Source organism: Falco peregrinus, chromosome 18 (assembly GCF_023634155.1).
Source record: "Falco peregrinus isolate bFalPer1 chromosome 18, bFalPer1.pri, whole genome shotgun sequence".
Taxonomy (NCBI): Eukaryota; Metazoa; Chordata; class Aves; order Falconiformes; family Falconidae; genus Falco; species Falco peregrinus.
Window position 1 is genome coordinate 5,262,323 of NC_073738.1, and position 17,570 is coordinate 5,279,892.

The 17,570-nt window shown below is 44.9% G+C and overlaps 1 protein-coding gene and 1 long non-coding RNA gene across 9 annotated transcripts in view; both read left to right on the forward strand.

Annotated features, from left to right (window-relative positions):
- Nucleotides 1–3,632, forward strand: part of LOC129782610 (uncharacterized) — a 40,058-nt gene extending 36,426 nt beyond the window's left edge. Inside the window, exon 5 of the long non-coding RNA XR_008744669.1 lies at nucleotides 1,645–3,632. This is a non-coding gene — a long non-coding RNA (uncharacterized LOC129782610). The remainder of the gene's footprint in view (nucleotides 1–1,644) is intronic.
- A 986-nt stretch (nucleotides 3,633–4,618) lies between these two features.
- The window catches only part of TANC2 (tetratricopeptide repeat, ankyrin repeat and coiled-coil containing 2), a 247,627-nt gene continuing 234,675 nt past the window's right edge, over nucleotides 4,619–17,570 (forward strand). For 7 of the 8 annotated variants that reach the window (XM_055789873.1, XM_055789876.1, XM_055789878.1 and 4 more), the window contains exon 1: nucleotides 4,619–5,210. The gene's annotated coding sequence lies outside the window, so the exon portion shown is untranslated. The remainder of the gene's footprint in view (nucleotides 5,211–17,570) is intronic. The other variant, XM_055789874.1, reaches the window with a different exon arrangement.

Consider the following 17,570-nt stretch of genomic DNA (forward strand, 5'->3'; position numbering starts at 1 on the left):
AATCATGAAGGCTCCTGTAGCGCCTCTCAAGAGGAAAATGGTGCGATTGGTATTGTTGCTAAATCATGATCTGCATAAATACATCCTCTCTTTCAAAATTGCAATTATAGTTTGACATACAATGTTCTTTTAATAATGGGTGTTTTCTGTTAAACAGAGTATTCTGAACTGAGGCATTTGTTTGGTGGATTAAGGATGCTCATCTACCTGTTTTGAAAAAGAAACCACGAGAGAGCGTCAGGCAGCGTTTGAAAAGTTTTAGGGTAGAAGGAACACTGTGGCTAGGCAGGGGACATGCTCATCCTACTTAAAGGCACTCTTTGCTCACTGCTACTGAAACAACACTCTGACGCCTTGTATAACACCCTTTTACAACGTCATTTGCTGCATTGTTGTTCTCGCTTAAAATTTCTTGAGGCCAGTGGGCAAGGCCTTCTGCGAAGAGTCTCTAGTGACACAGTGTTAAGCCCTTCTGGAGGTCAGTGATCTCCCGTGCTGACAGACCTCCGGCTCAGAGCTCACCATCTCTTGGCCAAACACCTTTTAACTCCATCTAAGCCTGTGGGGGTTTTTCTGTACTTCCATCTGCTGCAGGAGGGAAGTGGGAATGGCTGTGAGCTGCTTCCTGTGGCGGGCAGGACCCTTTGATGTAGGTTTGACATGCTGTGGCATATGTCACCGGCTCTTTGTTTCAGCATAGCCTTTAACGTTCTTTTTCTCGGCGTTGAAGGGCGTTTTGGGGTTTGGTTACACATCTGTCTGAGGATACGATGCTCTGCAAGCAGGGGAAGTTTTGTCTCTGTTGACTTCAGTTATTGAAAGAACTAGAAGCTGAGTATTAATTCTGAGCTTCCCAAAATGCAGTTTCTTTCCTGTTGCCTGGTCATCTCACTCCAAACCAGGTGTATACAGGAAAATAAAGGCATTCTTACTCAGCCTGTTACTTTTCTTTTTTTTTTTTCCCCTTCTCTGAAGCTCTGTTAGCAAGCCCAAGTAATTTCAGCCATTGCTCAGATGAAGGGTAATGCTGACATTAAAATGCAAGCCAGGTGGTAGAAGAAGGGTCATAAAGCACACGTTTATTTAGCTTTAGACAAACCAGAGTTGGTTATCCACAGCTCAAGGTGCTCTTGCCAAAAATTGCAAAAATTAAAATTAAACAGCCAGCAAAACAAAAATCTCCCTTTCCTTCTGCAGAAAAACAAATCTATTTCAAAACTCCCCAGGCTACACAAATAGATATGCCTTTCATTAGTTACTGAAGGGCTGGCAGACCTTGTGTTCTTTCAGACTGCTGAAGTGTGAAGAAAATTAGTATCTCACATTTACGGGATTATACTAGAATATTTTCTCCACAGGCATATATTTCTTAGATAACAAATATTGTGAGCAATATTTATTTTTTATATGGTCACACTTAATAGAATCCATCTAGGAGATGATCCAATGGTATATATGATTTAAAAGACAGAGTGGCTTTTATATCTTCCTGTAGGGATTCTGGCTATTTAAGAGGCAACATCTTGTTTATTACAGCCAAATTTTTTTCTCTGCTGTTGTGCAAACTTCACATCAGCTTGCAGTACAAACACACAAAACAGCAAGAGTTGATTAAGGTTTTATGTGAATTTTTTGGCTCCCTAGTTCACCAAAGAGGTGCTTGAACGAGTGGTTGTAACGCTAAGGGGCTGGATGTAACAAGGCGTGGATGTGACCAAAATGGAACCTGGATTGACTTCTGGACCAGAGTCAGGAATGGTGATCCTGGAAACTCGCCCCTCGTGCCTTAGCTAATCTTTGAGGACATTTTGTTGGAATACCTGTAGTTGTGCTTCTGCATAGGCACAGACCAACCCAGTCTCGGAGGTCTGGGCGGTTTGGTGCTTCATTTCTAACAAAGCTTCAACAGCCGGGATCCAGGAGCTGTGCGTGCCTGTGCGTCCCAGAAGGCACTTCCAGCGCGAGCTCCCTACGATCCAGCAGGATCTGGCTCCCTGCAACACGCACGGGAGGCTGTCGGTGGTGTGAACAAGGATGCTGTCCTTTCAGCCCCCTCCTCTGCCTCGGGGACTTCAAACCCAGGTATTGCCTTGGAGAAGCTCCTTGCCTGCTTGGGTTCTCACCGGGAGTGCCCAGCTTGTACTGGCACGCGGAGCCCGCGTCCGCAGCGTAAGTACCAAGGAGCCGTGTGTGCCTCAGGAGGTCCTGCAGCCACAGAGGGTGTTGGCTGCTGCAGGACTGGGGGAGCCTTTCTGCACACCTGCCCGTGCTGAAGCGTCTGCTTTTGGCCACAGCCACGTGGGCTAGCGTGGGGAACAGACCCTGCGCCCTCGCTCCCATGTTCCCACACCAGGCCAACACCAGTTCTGGACTGGACACCAGTGACTACATATTTGGACACTGTGGCTCCCCTCTTCCCATTTGGAAGCTGGTCTTTCACCGTTCCCTTGTTTCCTCTGACTTCTCAGCTCTGTATGGGAAGTGCCAGATCCTCCCTCTCTTTCACAAACCTGTGTCTTGAAATCTGTTTTCTTGGGAATGATATGGGTACATAAATAAAGCAGTTGACATCAGTTCTGAGAATATTTTCTTGTAGGTGGAACTATTATTCCTCCATAATACTGTAACATTGCAGAGAGTCAGTGATTTGCTATGCTAATTAGTTGCTGAAGGAAAAATGGGAATTATTGTGGCTATGTGTTTCCATCTAATACATGTGGTTTAAAAAGACTAAAGGGCAACAGAAGATAAGCAATTACAAAAAGCACTTCTGCTGCAAGTAATGAAAGAGACAGGAAGCTACAGATTCAGATGAAAATATTTCTGGAAGATTTCCCTACAGCGTTTGGTGGGTTGTGTGTGGGTTTTTCTGTTTGGTTTTTGTTTTTTTTTTTTGGGGGGGAGGGGGGCTTTATAAAGTGCTTGTTGTGCTGTTTTATGTGATGCCATTCTCCAATGAAAGCAAAACCCAACAACTGAAGTGACAGATGATATAAATGATATATATTTACTTACTCTGATCCAAGCTTAATTCCAGAAACTTGGCATCTTGTTTATCAGCTTTGCTAACAACTACACATGAAAACCAAAACAGAGCTACCTCCAATTTTGATTAACACTTCCTAGGTGCAGGAATCTTTCTGTTGCTATTAATTTTTTGTACAAGTAATTTTCTTGACTCACAACTGAAGATTACCCTGTTGCTTAATTTATTTGGTCATTAATTTGGCACTGTGGGCAGATGTGATGTAAAGCTCTTAACTATTCTGGGGTTAGACGGAGGCAACCCAGAAGGTTTAACAAGGCCTCCATCCCAAGGGAGTGTAGATACTTTTAATTAATTTAATTAAAGGGAACGTTTTGTACTGGACTAAAAGGATTATTTTGTTGACTAAGACCTACGTATTAGTTTATTCTTAAAGGGAAATAACCAGATGAAACCCAAAATTGTTTACCATGTACAAAAATAACACTGATTTTTTTTAGTTTGATAAGAAACCCAAATTTCTGTCACTGTTGTATTTAATTTCCAGTGGACAATTAAGCAATGCCGATACGCTGATTGGATTACAAGTTGCAATGTGTATCTTAAGCTGTTTAGTAATGTCAATAAATATTTATGTTAGCTGTAACAGGTAACACAGCTCTTCTCTTCCCGTGTGTTTTCCGTTTGCACCTGGCCTTCACCTGCGGCCCATCTCTTGTAGGGGAGGATGAGGAAAGCGTTTGGGTTTCCAGGTGTGACTCCCAGAAGTCTCCTTAAAAAAAAAAAGCAGACAGACAAACAAAAGGTGGAAGGAAGGCTGTGGGGGTGCTTCCCAGCAGCGCCTGCCTGCCCGTGCGGGAGATGCCTGCGCGGCCCCCACCGCCCCTGGCGCGGCGCGGCCCGGCCCCGGCGCCACCCCCCCGGCCCCGCGGGCTTTGCCTGCGGCGCGGAACGGCTCCCTCACGGCGGGGCCCGCGCCACCGCCGCCGCCTCCCCTCAGCGAGCAGCGCCGCGCCCGCCGCCATCGCCTCCCCTCACGGCAGGGTCCGCGCCCGCCGCCATCGCCTCCCCTCAGCGAGCAGCGCCATGCCCGCCGCCACCGCCTCCCCTCAGAGAGCAGCTCCGCGCTCCCCGCCGCCGCCTCCCCTCACGGGGCAGGTCCGCGCCCACCAGCTCCCCTCAGCGAGCGGCTCCGCGCCCGCCGCCATCGCCTCCCCTCACGGGGCAGGTCCGCGCACCCCGCCGCCCGCCTGCCCTCAGAGCAGCTCGACGCTCTCCGCCGCCGCCTCCCCTCACGGGGTAGGCCCGCGCCCACCGCCTCCCCTCAGCGAGCGGCACCGCGCCCGCCGCCATCGCCTCCCCTCAGGGGGCAGGCCCGCGCCCACTGCCGCCGCCTCCACTCGGCGAAGCGGCAGCCGCCACCACCGCGCTCCCCCTCACAGGAGGCGCCCGCCGCGGCCCCGCCCGCCTCCCGCTAAAGTTTCTCCCGCAGCTCGCCGGGCGCGGGCGCTGCTCTGGCCACGCCGGCGCCTGCCCGCGCCCGCCCGCTCGCTCCCGGCCGGGCCGCGAAGGCAGGCGGCGGCCTGGGCGCGGTGCAGGCACGTCCCACCGCCCTACCTGCGGGGTGGGGAGCGAGCCGCCCCGCCCTTCCCGAGGAGACCTTCCCCCGGCGCAGGTTGCGCTGGGGCGGAGAGGGGCCCTCGGTTTGCATAGCCACGCCCCCTCATGAATATCCAAGCAGCCCCGCCTCTGCCGGGCGCCTCACCTCCGGGCGCGGAGGGGGGAGGGAGCGAGCGAGCCCGGGGGCGCGCGCTCCCGCCCGCCGCTTCCCCTCCCTACCCCGGCCCGGGGGGCGCGCGCGCCGCTCCCGCCCCTCCCGCCGCCCTCCCCGCCCCCCTCCGCGCCGCGCGGGCGGCAGGCGGCGGCGCGCGGCGTGCGCGAGCGGCGGTGAGAGGCGCGGGGGGCCGCGGGGCAGGCCGCGGCGGGCGGGGCAGCCAGGCGGGCCGCGGCGGCGCCCGGCGCTGGGGCAGAGCGGGAGCCGGAGCCGCCGAGGAGGGGCGAAACGGGCCGCCGTCCCCGTCCCCCCCCGTCCCCTCCCCCTCGGGCGCGCGCTCAGCCCGGTGGCGGCGGCGGTGCGGTGAGAGGGAGGCGCCCCGCGCTCGTCAGCCGCGGCCGGTGCTTCTGTGAGGGGGGCGCGGGCCGCCGGGGAGCCCCGCCGCGCCAGGTAAGGGCCAGCCGGGGGGGGCCGTGTCCCCGCCGCCCCCCACCGCGATACATGGCGGGGAGGGTGGGGGGGGCGTGAGGGGGCGACGCCCGGCGACATGTCGGCGGGTAGCGGTGGCTGAGGGGGGGGACACCGCGGCGAGCCGCCCCCTCCCTCCGCGCCGTGCCGCACATGGGGGGGGGGGGGCGAGCGCCGCAGCGGGGCGGGGGGCAGGTACGGCCCCGCGGCCGTGACAGCGGGGCGGGGGGCGGCCCGGGGCGGGCGGGGCGGGGGCGGCGGCCGTGCCCGCCGGGGGGAGCCGTGGCGGCCGCGGGGGCGGGGTGCAGGTAGTTTCAAAAATCCCGTCTTTTCGATTAGAAACCGCCGAACGTTAAGAGCGGGGCGAGCGGCGGGCGGAGGTAAGTGCTGGGCGCGGGGCCGGGCTCCGTCCCTGTGCGGGCGGCGTTGCCCGGCGCGGCGGCCCCGTGGCTAGCGCGCTGCGCTGCAGGTAGCCCCCACCTGAGGCGGGCAGCCGCCGCGGGCCGCCGGGGGTTAAACGCCCTCCCTCTGCCCCCTCCCCTGGGGCGAGCAGGGAGCGTGGAGCCTAATGACACACCGTATCTGTCTGTTACAGGCGTGGGCTGGCTGTTGGGGGCTAAGATGTAAAAAAGAAATGAGAGCCGATGAGGCAGACAGCTTCCCTCCGCGGTGTGCTTTGCAAGGGAGAGGCGGATTCCCATCCCCGTTCGTGTTGGGAAGTTGAGGAGCATGCGTTAGCCAGTAAGCTCTTCCAGGGAATGGTGCATCGGTCTGGATTTTAGGCTTTTATACAGGTGAAAATAGCATCAGGACAGTGAAATATCTGGAGAAATTAATTTGTGAAGGTTAATTAGTCCTCCTGGGCAGTGTAGCGTAGCTACAGTGTATGGAAGGAAGGCAAATTAACATTGAATTGGGAGAAGAACAAGAAGAAATACAGTGAACGTGTCATAGAGAAGAACAACATGGCCATGAAACCCTGCTTGCAGCATTTCTCAGGTTGGAGCTTGGAATGATTTCTTCAAAATGCTAAAGGTTGGGTGTTGTCTACTTTTTTTAGTTAATCCTCAAAACTTAAATACCAGACCTGCAACTGAAAACATCCATTCCTAATGCGTGAATTAAAAAGAAAAGAAGCTAGTGAAATTGTCTTTTGGTGAGAACGTGATGAAGAGATTTTGCTAGCTACAGTCACATGAGACTTTCTTACTGGAGTGGTGAGAGACACCTTAGATCATGGATACTGTGTGTAGAGGTATGTTTATCTAGAAAACATATGATGGATGTGCAGTAGAATTATGGAAGCACAATATATCGCAACTTGCCATAATCAAAATCCCATTTTTTTGGCTCTGCGAAAAAAACTGGGGCGGGGGGGAACAACAAAGCAGTAGTGCTTAGGCGAAGACTGTTTTAAACCCTTCGAGGACTCTGGGTCCTCTAAAAAAAATGAACTATTTAGAGTTGTGCTGCTTTTTTGTAGTAACTCTTGCTAAGTGCATCATAAATGCAAAACCCTGTGTGTACTCCAAGCTTAACACCAGTTTCATTTGAGAGTAGAGGAGTGGTCGAGTCGTATCCTGTTTGGATCTAGGCTGTGGTTAGAGGATATTGAAGCATACTTGCATGCAGATTTAGACTTGTAATTACCATGTGAATTACTGGTTAAATATTCAGTATACCTGGATGACTGATATAATTTTATAAAATAAACTCCTTATCGATATTGATTGCGTTGTAGCAATTGCTGTCTTGTTCTCATCTTTCTGTCTTTTCCTTGGGTTTTCCCATGATCCTATGTGAGCTTGTGGTTTTTTTTTAATTGAAACACATACTCTGAACAAAAATATGTCTTCTGAGATACCCAGCAGTTACCTTTTAACATTTCAGGTGACATACACTAGATTTACTTTCAATGAAAACTTTAGAATACAAATGATGTACATGTTGATGTTGAGAAATCCATGAGCATACCTGTTACGTGCAGTGAATTTTTAAAAGATTAATTTTTTTAATGCACCATTACAGATAAGCATGCTTAACTTTCTGCTTGTAAATTCTCATTTATTGATATTAATGCCCATAAATCCAAACTGTATAAGGCCCAGATGTACATCACATACAGTATCATGCAGTCTGTACATTGAGTTCTGCAGGTTTTGATTTATATAAGAAGTGTTCTTCTGGAAATACCAATCTGCAAGGCTTTTGTTAGTTTGCCTGCAACACATTTAAGTATAGAACCTTACATTTTCTTCAATTTCAGGATGCTTGTCAAAATTGATAATAGTATATCTTACTTCTTTATTAAGTAGCTAAAGGAAAGCAATAAGAAGGCAGCTAGAAAACTCCAAAACAACCCCTTGGTACATTAAAAAAGGAAGAAGTAACTTGCAACCCTCTCAACTTCGTGCATGGCTTTTCTCATTTAAAAAAAAAAATTTGTTCCTCCTTGAGTTTACCTTTTGTAGAGGTGGTTCAAGTTGTGATCAACTGAGAAGCTAGTAACACCTGTAATTCAATGTTGTAAAATACTAAAAGATCTTTTGCTTTAAGAATTTTTTTTTTAAAAAAAATATTCCTGATTTCATTTTTTTTGGATGTATAAAAGCTGCATGTATATACATTGTTTCTTTTTCTTTAAACTTTTGAGTGTGAATTTTCTTTAGAGAAGAATGGTGTGGCGAGATGATTTCCTCTGACATTTAGACGAGCAAATGGCTGTAAGGGTAGTTTCGTGATGAGATTAAGCTGATTTTAAGAACTGGTGCAAAATCAGTGACCTCATGTCCTTGTTCTCCCACGTGCGGTGGTGTGGCGTTGCAGCCCTCTCTCGTACCCAGTTAAATGCTCGAGCAGCTGCTGGGTGAATGAAAACTATTTTTGCAGAGTTCATTTCTAGCTGGATCAATAAACTGAACTTGACCTGTTGAACATGAGGGTGATGGGGAGGATGAAATAGAGTGGCTGGATCTGTCCTTCATGGCAGCTGTGAGCTCTTTGAGTGGTTGAATTTTTTAAAAAAGCAGCCTGGAGTACTTGTGTGAGGCCCTAAAATGGTACCGTTCGAGGCACCGTGCGTGCCTTTCGGCGGGTCGCATGTTTTGTTCGTGCTTAGTACGACACAAAGAACACTCGCAGTCTTATAGCCTTACTTACCTCATCGATTATAATCCTTTTGGTCAGCCTGGTCAGTAATTTCAGGTTGTCTTGTGCTTTGCTTCAGTATAATAAATACATGCCAACCTCTAGGAACATCTTGCAGCATCCGTAGAGGATGGGTCATATGGGGCCTGGTGACACTGCTGGTAAGGTCCGTGGGAGCAGAACTGAACCTGCTGGTTGTTTCTGACTTACAATTTGAAATCTTCATCTTGGGATAATGTGTTCTTTTTAACTTCAAGGTAGAGCATGTGCCTGTTGGATTCACTGGAGATAAATTAGAGTTTAAAGCTCACTGAATGCGCCAATATTTGTGGTGGTGGAGTGATCTAGATCATTCATCTCTGGTTTATTTGCCAACTGGATTTTATGAGCTTTAAAAAACAAATTCTGGTTATGTTACATAGAATTATTCCAGTCTCATTATTTTATGGGGCTCAAATGCAGTTGTTTGTTTTATGTTCATTTGAAAAGTAATTAAATACAAGCTCTACATTAATTAGAGAAGGTAGTGGCTTGTTTTGTGTACTTACATTCCGAAGGGAGAAACTGGGAGTTTAGAGCCCGGTCTTGAAACACTCCCTTGTGGAGCTGCCCCTGAGGTTTTATTAAGCAGCCTGTGATGAGAGGATCCAGTTTCATGATGAGGATGATGGACAAAGTGGAGAGGAATTTAGCTTGTTGTCCTAGCATGGATTTGGCTGTAGCGTTCTGATGGGAGAGCAGAAGTTATTTACTGGATTTTGAATAAAAATGCCCAATGTTTTGGGTGCTGTGGTAATGGGGCTTCATTCCAGATCTTCAGGAAGAGAAAGCTTTGAATAATGTGTAGAGTTCCCTGAATAGTCCGGTTTTCTTCCTGGGCAATGTTTATTACCTTTCTTTCAAAAAATGTGTCAAATAAATGCATTTATACTGTGGTGTGAGAAACTCCATCTTGAAAGATACTCTTTAGAAGTATTAACTAATTATAACTTAATTAGTAATGATATAGCATAAAAAGTATAGTATGCCTAATTGAATCAGGTCTGGTTTTGTGCCACGTTATGCGATTGTTTGATTTCAAAGGAGTCATTACTTATTCATGGTGTTTATAAAATACTTGTAATAGTTGGCTTTGTGTGTATTCCGTGTAAAGCAAACCTTGGTCGTAAGTTTTGCTTCCTCAGTCATTTTATTAATTTTTCTTGCGGAGCGGAAGGCTTATTTGCTAAAAATACCGCTTTTTTTTTAATTTAGAAATTGAGTGGCTTCCCCCCCCCCCCTTTCCCTCCCACCAATCCTGTTGCTTCAAAATGATAATTATTTAGTTTTACCGAGGAAGTAACCTTAGGTAGTAATCCTTAAGAGCCAATTTGGCAAAGGCACACGCAGATGCTTCAGGAACATGAAGAATCCTGGTGAGTTCATGTTACTATTCCTATGCAGGCAAGTCTCCACATGCCGCTGCCTTCCCGAGCTGGGGCCCTTGCGCTGATGAGGAATGATGTTGTATGAGCTAATGGGTAGGGAAGTAATCTGTTAGAGTGGTGTTCTCTTTTGAACTGGCATAACTAATGAAGAGAGTGATGAATCATGCATGTTGACATTTCAGCTATTACCAGTATTTGTTATTTATTTGTCCTTTATGAAAAGACCATATTGGTGACTGAAGGAGTATCTTCCAGAGCAGACTGATAGCTCTGTGGTACAAAGGCTGGAGTTGCTGTTAATTTTGCTGTTTTGCTGAGGAGTGATTACTTGGTAGAGACCTTTCATGCTCATAATTTTAAGGTCTTGGAGCAACTTGTTGCTCGTTAGTCGTTTGCTTGTACTTACTGAGAAAGAATAAAGTGGTACCTGTCCAAAGCGGAGATCCTGATGTGTGTGGATTATCGTTTCTTGCACCACACACAGTTCCATTCATGTTGTCCCATTTCACATGAGTTATTGAAAAGTCATCTGATTAGCGTTTCTGACCTTCTTATGCTGAGCAAAGCAGAGAAGGCTGAAAGCGGTGTTTGTCTTGAGCTGAGCTGTAAGTGTATGCAAACAGCAAATGTGTATCTTCCATTATCCCAGCCTTTCCAAAGCTTGGAAGGGTGGAGACAAGCTTTCTTGCTTCTCTACCCTCAAGTTTAATCTGTAAGTTTGTGATCCTTTCTTTTGGAGTAGGTTGCAAGTAAGACAGCAGAGATTTGGTCACCACGATGAGTTATTTGTCTTTACATCCAGTTTTCAATTTCTTCTGGTTTTTTTTTTTTGCCATTAAGATAGGTGACTTGGTTTTCAGAGAGCAATGATGCTTTGCAGATTTCTGTTGTGTAGTACTTAAAACCTGGAGCTTGTATAAATACATCACTAATGAAATTCAGCTGAGTAGTTGAACTGCATCTTTAACCCTGATCTGTAGGGGATATTTTTAAGATTTAAGTATGGAATGGCTTGAGGGAGCAGTTGAGGTAAAATCCCCAAGTAACAGTGAATAGGGTAAATGTGTGTCTCTTCTCAGAGTTCCTCACTTTAATGGTGTATATTCTATTGTCTAATTTTTACTTACATCAGCTTTAATTGCCAATTATGGTTGAATTGTAGTGATCTCAAATTTGAGATTTGTAATAATCTCATTAATGAAGGAAGTATTTTGGATAGGTGAATTCTTATTTGCAATAGAAGTCACACTGGGAATTTGTTATTAATTAGTGAGGGTGAGAAGAGAGATCGTTAATTTGCATTTTGTGATAGGCGATCTTCCTATTTACTTAACTTTCAGTTATTTTGGGTGTTTATTTTTTCCTTCATGCCTATACAATTTCCAGGGCAGGTAGAATAATATTTTGGCAGATTGCTGCTATTTTTCTGTATTTGGATTAAGTAAAATGCTCTTGTAAAGCAGTCTGTAGGAGACATCACTGCTGCAATTTATATTGTTTTTTTTTTAGATTCCCTAATGAGCGAGGATTGTATATGTGTGTGAATTGTTCCCTCCTTTTTTGATGTGTTCTTTTCAGCTGGCTGTCTTAAAAATGTGGGTTTCCTGCTTAGTTTGAATGAGAAACTTGATGAACACATATGAAAAAGAGAAGCCATTAGTGCATATGAAAAGTATCAAAATTAAAGGCAATGTAAAATATCTCTTCAGAATGGGAGTATGAATATTTATAGTGTTTGGGGTTCCAGAAAGCAGTTGTGCATTGATTCCAGTTGCTGAAAAGCATTAACTGATACTCTTGAAAGTGTCTTAATATCCTTCACCTGGAAATGGTTATGGTCTCTTCTGTTCGCTGCCTGTCACCTTGATGGTAATCTGAAGTTGCTTGCAGGTGAATTTTCCATCCTTTAATTGCAGAGTATTAAGCAGATTGAGCTGGATCCTGTGGTCAGTGTTTTAATGGTTGGCTTAAATATTGGTAAGCCGTATTTATGGGCTCCTGGCATTTTCAGTGGGCTGCTTCTGTCTGGAGTTTGTGTAATGCTGTTCTTTCGAATGAAGTCAAGAGGAAAATACAAGGAAACCTGGGAGAAGGCTGTAAAGAGGAACAAATGTGAATTGTGTGGCTTCCTGGTTGTGGTTTGAGAGGTATAAATGTCGGAGGATTTAGGTTCTTTCTGCAGTTGTTAAATGGAAACTGGTTTATTTGCTTTATTGTTTTAGGGAAACGCACACACACAAAAAGCTTATCTTTTTGCCCTTTGAAGAAGTTTTACCTGCCTGTGCCACCACCCAGCTGTTGATTCCTGGTTCCTGCTGTCTTCACCCACCGGCTGAAAGCTGCCAGTCTCCCAGCTGTGCTGAACCAGGTGCCTGGGTATAAAGTAAAAATCCCATTTCTCTGCCTTCCTCCAGGTGTTCCTGCCCCGACATTGTTTACTGGTGGTGCTGAGCAGGTGGAATTAACAGTCCTGTTTTGGCCCACCAGCCTGGCACAGCAGATTCTGATGATGCCTTTTTCTATCGATAAAAATGAGCTTCTGCCATCTTCTCTTGGGCTGTGATCCTGTAAAGTTGGTATTTTTAAAGAAGAGATATTATTGGAAAGGAAAGGAACAACATGCAACCAGAGTGCAGTGAACAATGAAGTGTGCACATTTCCTGTTGTCAGTCCTTTTATCTACCTCTTCAATAACAGATATTTTCCCCTTTGTGTTATCTCCCATTCTGTCCTTTGGGATTATTTGGTGTTGAGAAACGCTTTTTGAGGTAGGGTGCTCCTAATGTTCCAGATAATGACTTGAAGAGGCCTAGTAACTAGAAGATAAATGTCCACAGCGCTTTTGCAGAAATGAGGTACGTGTTTTTAGTGCTGAGAGATGTCGATCGGAAAGCCTGTGTGTCCTGTAGGTCACCAGGATTTAGGGAGTCAGTAAGGGGATGGCAGCGTGGTGCTTGTAACCTGAAAGAAGTTGGTCCAAATAGTTAGGGCCTTTCAGGTCTGAGCCCCCTGTCTCCACTCCTCTTGCTGTAGGCTCCCTTAATAGCCTGCAGGTTTTCCGTTGCCCGCTTTGGCTCTCGTGTCAGCCCTTAGTGGCCATCCATGAACATAAGGGGTCAGCCACTGAGAAGATAATTGGGATAGGCTTAGGCAGGCTGTTCCTTGGGAGTGCTGCAGAAGAAAGTCTTCAGCAAAGTGGGGATTAGTGGGCAAACAGATAAACAACTTCCTATCCTTCAGAGGTTTTGAGGAATAGAATATGGAAGGGTTCTGAGACAGGGAAAACCAAAGTAAAATATCACGAGGATAGATTTTGGGGAATATGCGATGCTTGGAGAAGAGAGCCAGAAGGAAGTACGTGTGTCCCACTTGTATGAGAGTGGCTAAACCGAGCCTGTGGAGGGGTGCAAATGTAAGTGGATATAGTGATTTAAATGATCCCAATAAGTGTTTGCGCTTGTGGATTTTGCTGGCTTGCCCTGAGCTTGCAGGCCACATTGTTCCTCATGTGACTTTATTTTTAAGGATATTTGCAAAATGATACGGGTTCAGGCAGTTATTCTGTGCATATAGCTATATGTTGCGTAAGCTGTTACTTTCTGTAGTTGCTTAACTGGGGGATCTAATGCTTATTATCTCTTCTAGCAACTTTTGCATTTCTGAATGATCTTAGTTTAATAATATATATTTTATGAAGGGAGAAATCTCCCACTTGCTATCTTAATGAAGATTTTTCCTTCTTATTCAAATAATTATTTCCTATTTAATTTTCAGTGTAAGATTTGATTAGAGGACCCCAACTCAATTTTCTGCTGTTTCACACTGTTGTTAGTATGAGATACTCAGCTTCACAGAACGTTAGGGTTTACTTGAAAAATTCGTGAGCAGCTTTCCATTGGCACCAACCTTTGGTTAATACTTGGGCGTGTGTCAAGGCATTCCTTGTTTTTTTTTGTCTTCAGGAGCGAGGATTTAGTGTAACGGGCACAATTAAAGAAAGGAATATTGCTCTTTGAAGGCTTAATCTGTAATGGAGCTACATATGCCCACCTGCTTTCTCTTCAGGCTGGTAATATTATCCATGTCTTGATTTAAAAAAAAAAATAAAGAAATGCAATGCTGACAGCAGGCAGTGCTCTTACACCTCCTCAGCAGAGGTGGAATATACCATCTGGCACTATGTGGGTAGTAGTTATCCCAAAAAGTAATAACAGTGGGAGTTCTTGCCAGTTACAAGTTGTGATCACAGGCCAAATGGTGTAGTTCTAAATTAGTGTACGTTTCCAAAGAGAAGGAGATGCAACTATTTATTTTTGTGAACTTGAGAAGTATTTTCAGTCATGGGGGTCTATGCTGAGGTTTTAGTTGCTGGCATGTGAAAGAAAGTGCGAGGGGAGTAGGTCAGGGGAATATGGGCTGTGATGCCTGCTAGACCATCTTCTAGGCACTAAAAAAGTTGGCTTTTTTTGGTATTATGTAAGCCTTAACTTGGTTAATACGAGTGAATAAGAGTGGTCTGTTAATTTGATTTCGACTTTGCTGAATGGGAACTGAAAGATCTCGGTTCTTTATCCTTTGGCTCTAACTAGTCATGAACAGATTGCTGCTACCTGCTGTAAGATGATGAGAAAAACTTTGTAATTACGTGAAAAATTCCCTGTATTGATTTTAGTAACACTTCTGATATGGTGGCCTATGATATTTTTGTCTGAAAAATTAGATGTAGCATAATCAGAACTGCTGTAAAGTGGATGCAAAACTGGTTAGCGAGTTGCTTAGTAACCTGGATGATGGAACTGAGGGTGTACTAGTAAAACCTGTGCATGACATCAGATTTCAAGGGTTTGCAGTGATAGGAGGACAGGATTAGATTCAAAAGGATCTTGAAATGTTGGGAGCTTCAGATATGAACAGATTAATTTCTCAGTGTTTATTCTGAATAAAATGAATGGTCAGTAGTATAAATACAGGCAAGCAGGAACAGAGCAAAGCTCTGTAAAACATCCTAAATGAAAATTAAAAAAATGCAATGTCATTTGCATGCACACAGAGCAAGGGAAATGGAGTGAAATGTGAGTTTGTGGCTTTTTTGGCAGTGCTGGGTTCTTATTTCGGACTTGATCAGGCCCTGAAAATACTATGTATCAGTGTGGACAAAATTCATGCAGACCCAGATAGGTTTTCAAAGAAGGCTTTCCTTGTTCTCTCCCAAGTTATTTGGGTAGATGATTTAGCTGCTTTGATGTCAGCATACATTGTCTCTCAGCTAGGGGACTTTGCCAGTATCTTCCCACCCCCTCCCATGCCCCTGGCGCTGCAGAGGTCCTCGTAAAACAGATAAGCTTTGCATCGAACTATTATTTCTTTGTGGATTTTTTTTTTTTTTTTTGCTGCTTCTGTCTCTTGTAAATGTCCATAAGACTACCTAACAAATGTAGTCAATAAAGACTTTGTCTAAGTCTACTGAATGCTTTCACAGTCCTTGCACTGAGTGAGTTTTCCATGTAGTTTTGATCTTTGGGAACAGAGATCAGCATCGAAGTTGGTGGATACGTGCATAAGTTTTTTAAGTGGCTTAATGAATATTATTTAGTAAGCATCTGAATGTTGTCGTTAAATCTATTTACCAAGATATTCCTATTCAGAAATACAGTTTAAGTCAGACAGATACGAAGGTGCTGTGTTTGAAATAGTTGCCTCAATGAGATATTTTTTGTGAGAAATTTCAGCATTCAGGTAAACCAAATCCATTATATGATTTTTATGTACCTGATGTAACTGTATACTGTGTATTCTCTTATGAGTCTTGGTTACAATTAAAATTTTGCATTAAAGCAAGCTATTGTGATCAACTTTAAACTCTTGCATTGCGTTTGTCCTTGCAGGCAAACAGTTTTGCAGTCAGAAAAGCAGCCCATAGTAGTCCCCTGAGTTTACTGCTTTGCATGTGCTGCGCTTTTTTGTGTAGTTGAAGTTTTTCACTAGCATAAACACTGAAAATCATAGATGCAAATTGGCGTTCTTCATAAAAGGAGGTGAATGAAAAATCTCTCCAAGTTTGGGTAAAACCATCTTTAAAGGAAGATTAGAACACATGACATTTAGCTATTCATTGTTATCGGGAAACTGAGCAACTGTAAAAATCTTCCAAGGGATGAGTCTGTCTTTACAGTACTGTTTTACATGAGTACGGTTTGGGCTGGTTTTCTTCAGTTAAAAAGTAATACTATATGCAGAGTAAATCTTGTATTAATTATTACCCATTTAGCTATGGATGTACTCAAGCTGACTCTGGCATTTGTGGGGGATTTATCCTTCTCAAATGGCGCACGCCACCACCTGTGTTCTTGCATCTGATGCATGCGAGTTCTTACTGAAATCTGCAGGTTTGGAATTTGGGCAGCTTAAATCTATACTTGTCAAGCGTCTGCACTGTAAATCCCCAGATTTATATCTGGTGGCAGTTTGCTTGTAGTCTAGACACTCATGCTGAACTTCTGTGTGAAGCTAGTCCTGACTGCTTACATTCAAGAAGTCGTCTTTCTGTATTGTATTAAGAGCTTATCCATATGCTGCAAGCCCCGAGTGCAGGAAGTCTGCTGGCAGCCATCCCGCTATTCCATATTCTGATTTCAGGCTCTTTGTGGATAGTTGGGGGGGGGGGGGGGGGGGGGGGCAGGAAGCAAGCATAAAGCGTGACAAGTTGTTGGCTGACTGATTTCTAGATAAGTTTTGCAAGAAAATTTGAATAAATGTATAAATATTAATGTTATATGTAAGAAATGATGCTGCGTGGCTGGTTCTGGTGTGAACTGCAGGATGTGATTAAAAATAAGATTGAGCAGTGCATGGGGGTCGATTTGGTGGAGAACAGTCTCCATGTTGAGCCTCCGTCTGGCTGCGGTGTAGGAGCAGAAATAACGGCTGTTAGAGCGGGTCAGGGTGCTGTGAGGAACTATACATTTACTTTTGGCAGTAGATGTGCGTTGTCACCATTTATTATCGGTAGAAAGAACATCTGATTTTTGCAATTTGTTTGGATCGAGTAATATATTTTGCCCTATTTTAGAACTTTGTAGGTACCATACATAAAGTGCTGGTTTTTTTAATAAAGATTCTCACTTTTTTTCTCCCAGGCATCTCTCGGAGGAAACAATCATTTTGATTTCATGGAGGTTGTATGTAGTGACGGCTGAGTACTAAGAAAAAAAACCCAAATCTCCTTGAAACTATGGCTGCAACAAAGTATTTGCTTCCTGACTGTCAAGGCTGGTTTTGTTTGTGGGATTTCCCAAACCTGGCCTAAACTTTCAAATGGTTTTGGTTTTCTGAAGTTCTTCGTTATGTTGTGACACCAGTGTAAAGTAGAAAACTGAGCTGAAATTTTTTCACTTGTGTCCATTTCTTCTTCCTAATGTAACTGGTTTACAACAGTTTATATGGGTGCTTTGATGTACACAAAAGCTTATACGTGGTAAAGCTATAACTTACCAGTATTAAGCATTGATTAAAGTCATCCAAAAGTATATCCTATATTTCATAAACAACAATGGGGAGAATAAATTCTGGAGCCTTTGCTGGCTCTGTGCAAAATAACAGATGTGGCTAGACCAAGCTTGGAAGGCTTTTAAAAATAAGCCCATAGTAACATATATAATGTTCTGTGTAAAATAATCTTGGACATATCTTCATTGCGTTTGGGGAGAAATAGCTTTTAGTTTGATGTAGTATGTGTTTGTATATGTTAAGGCAAATAACTTCATTTTCA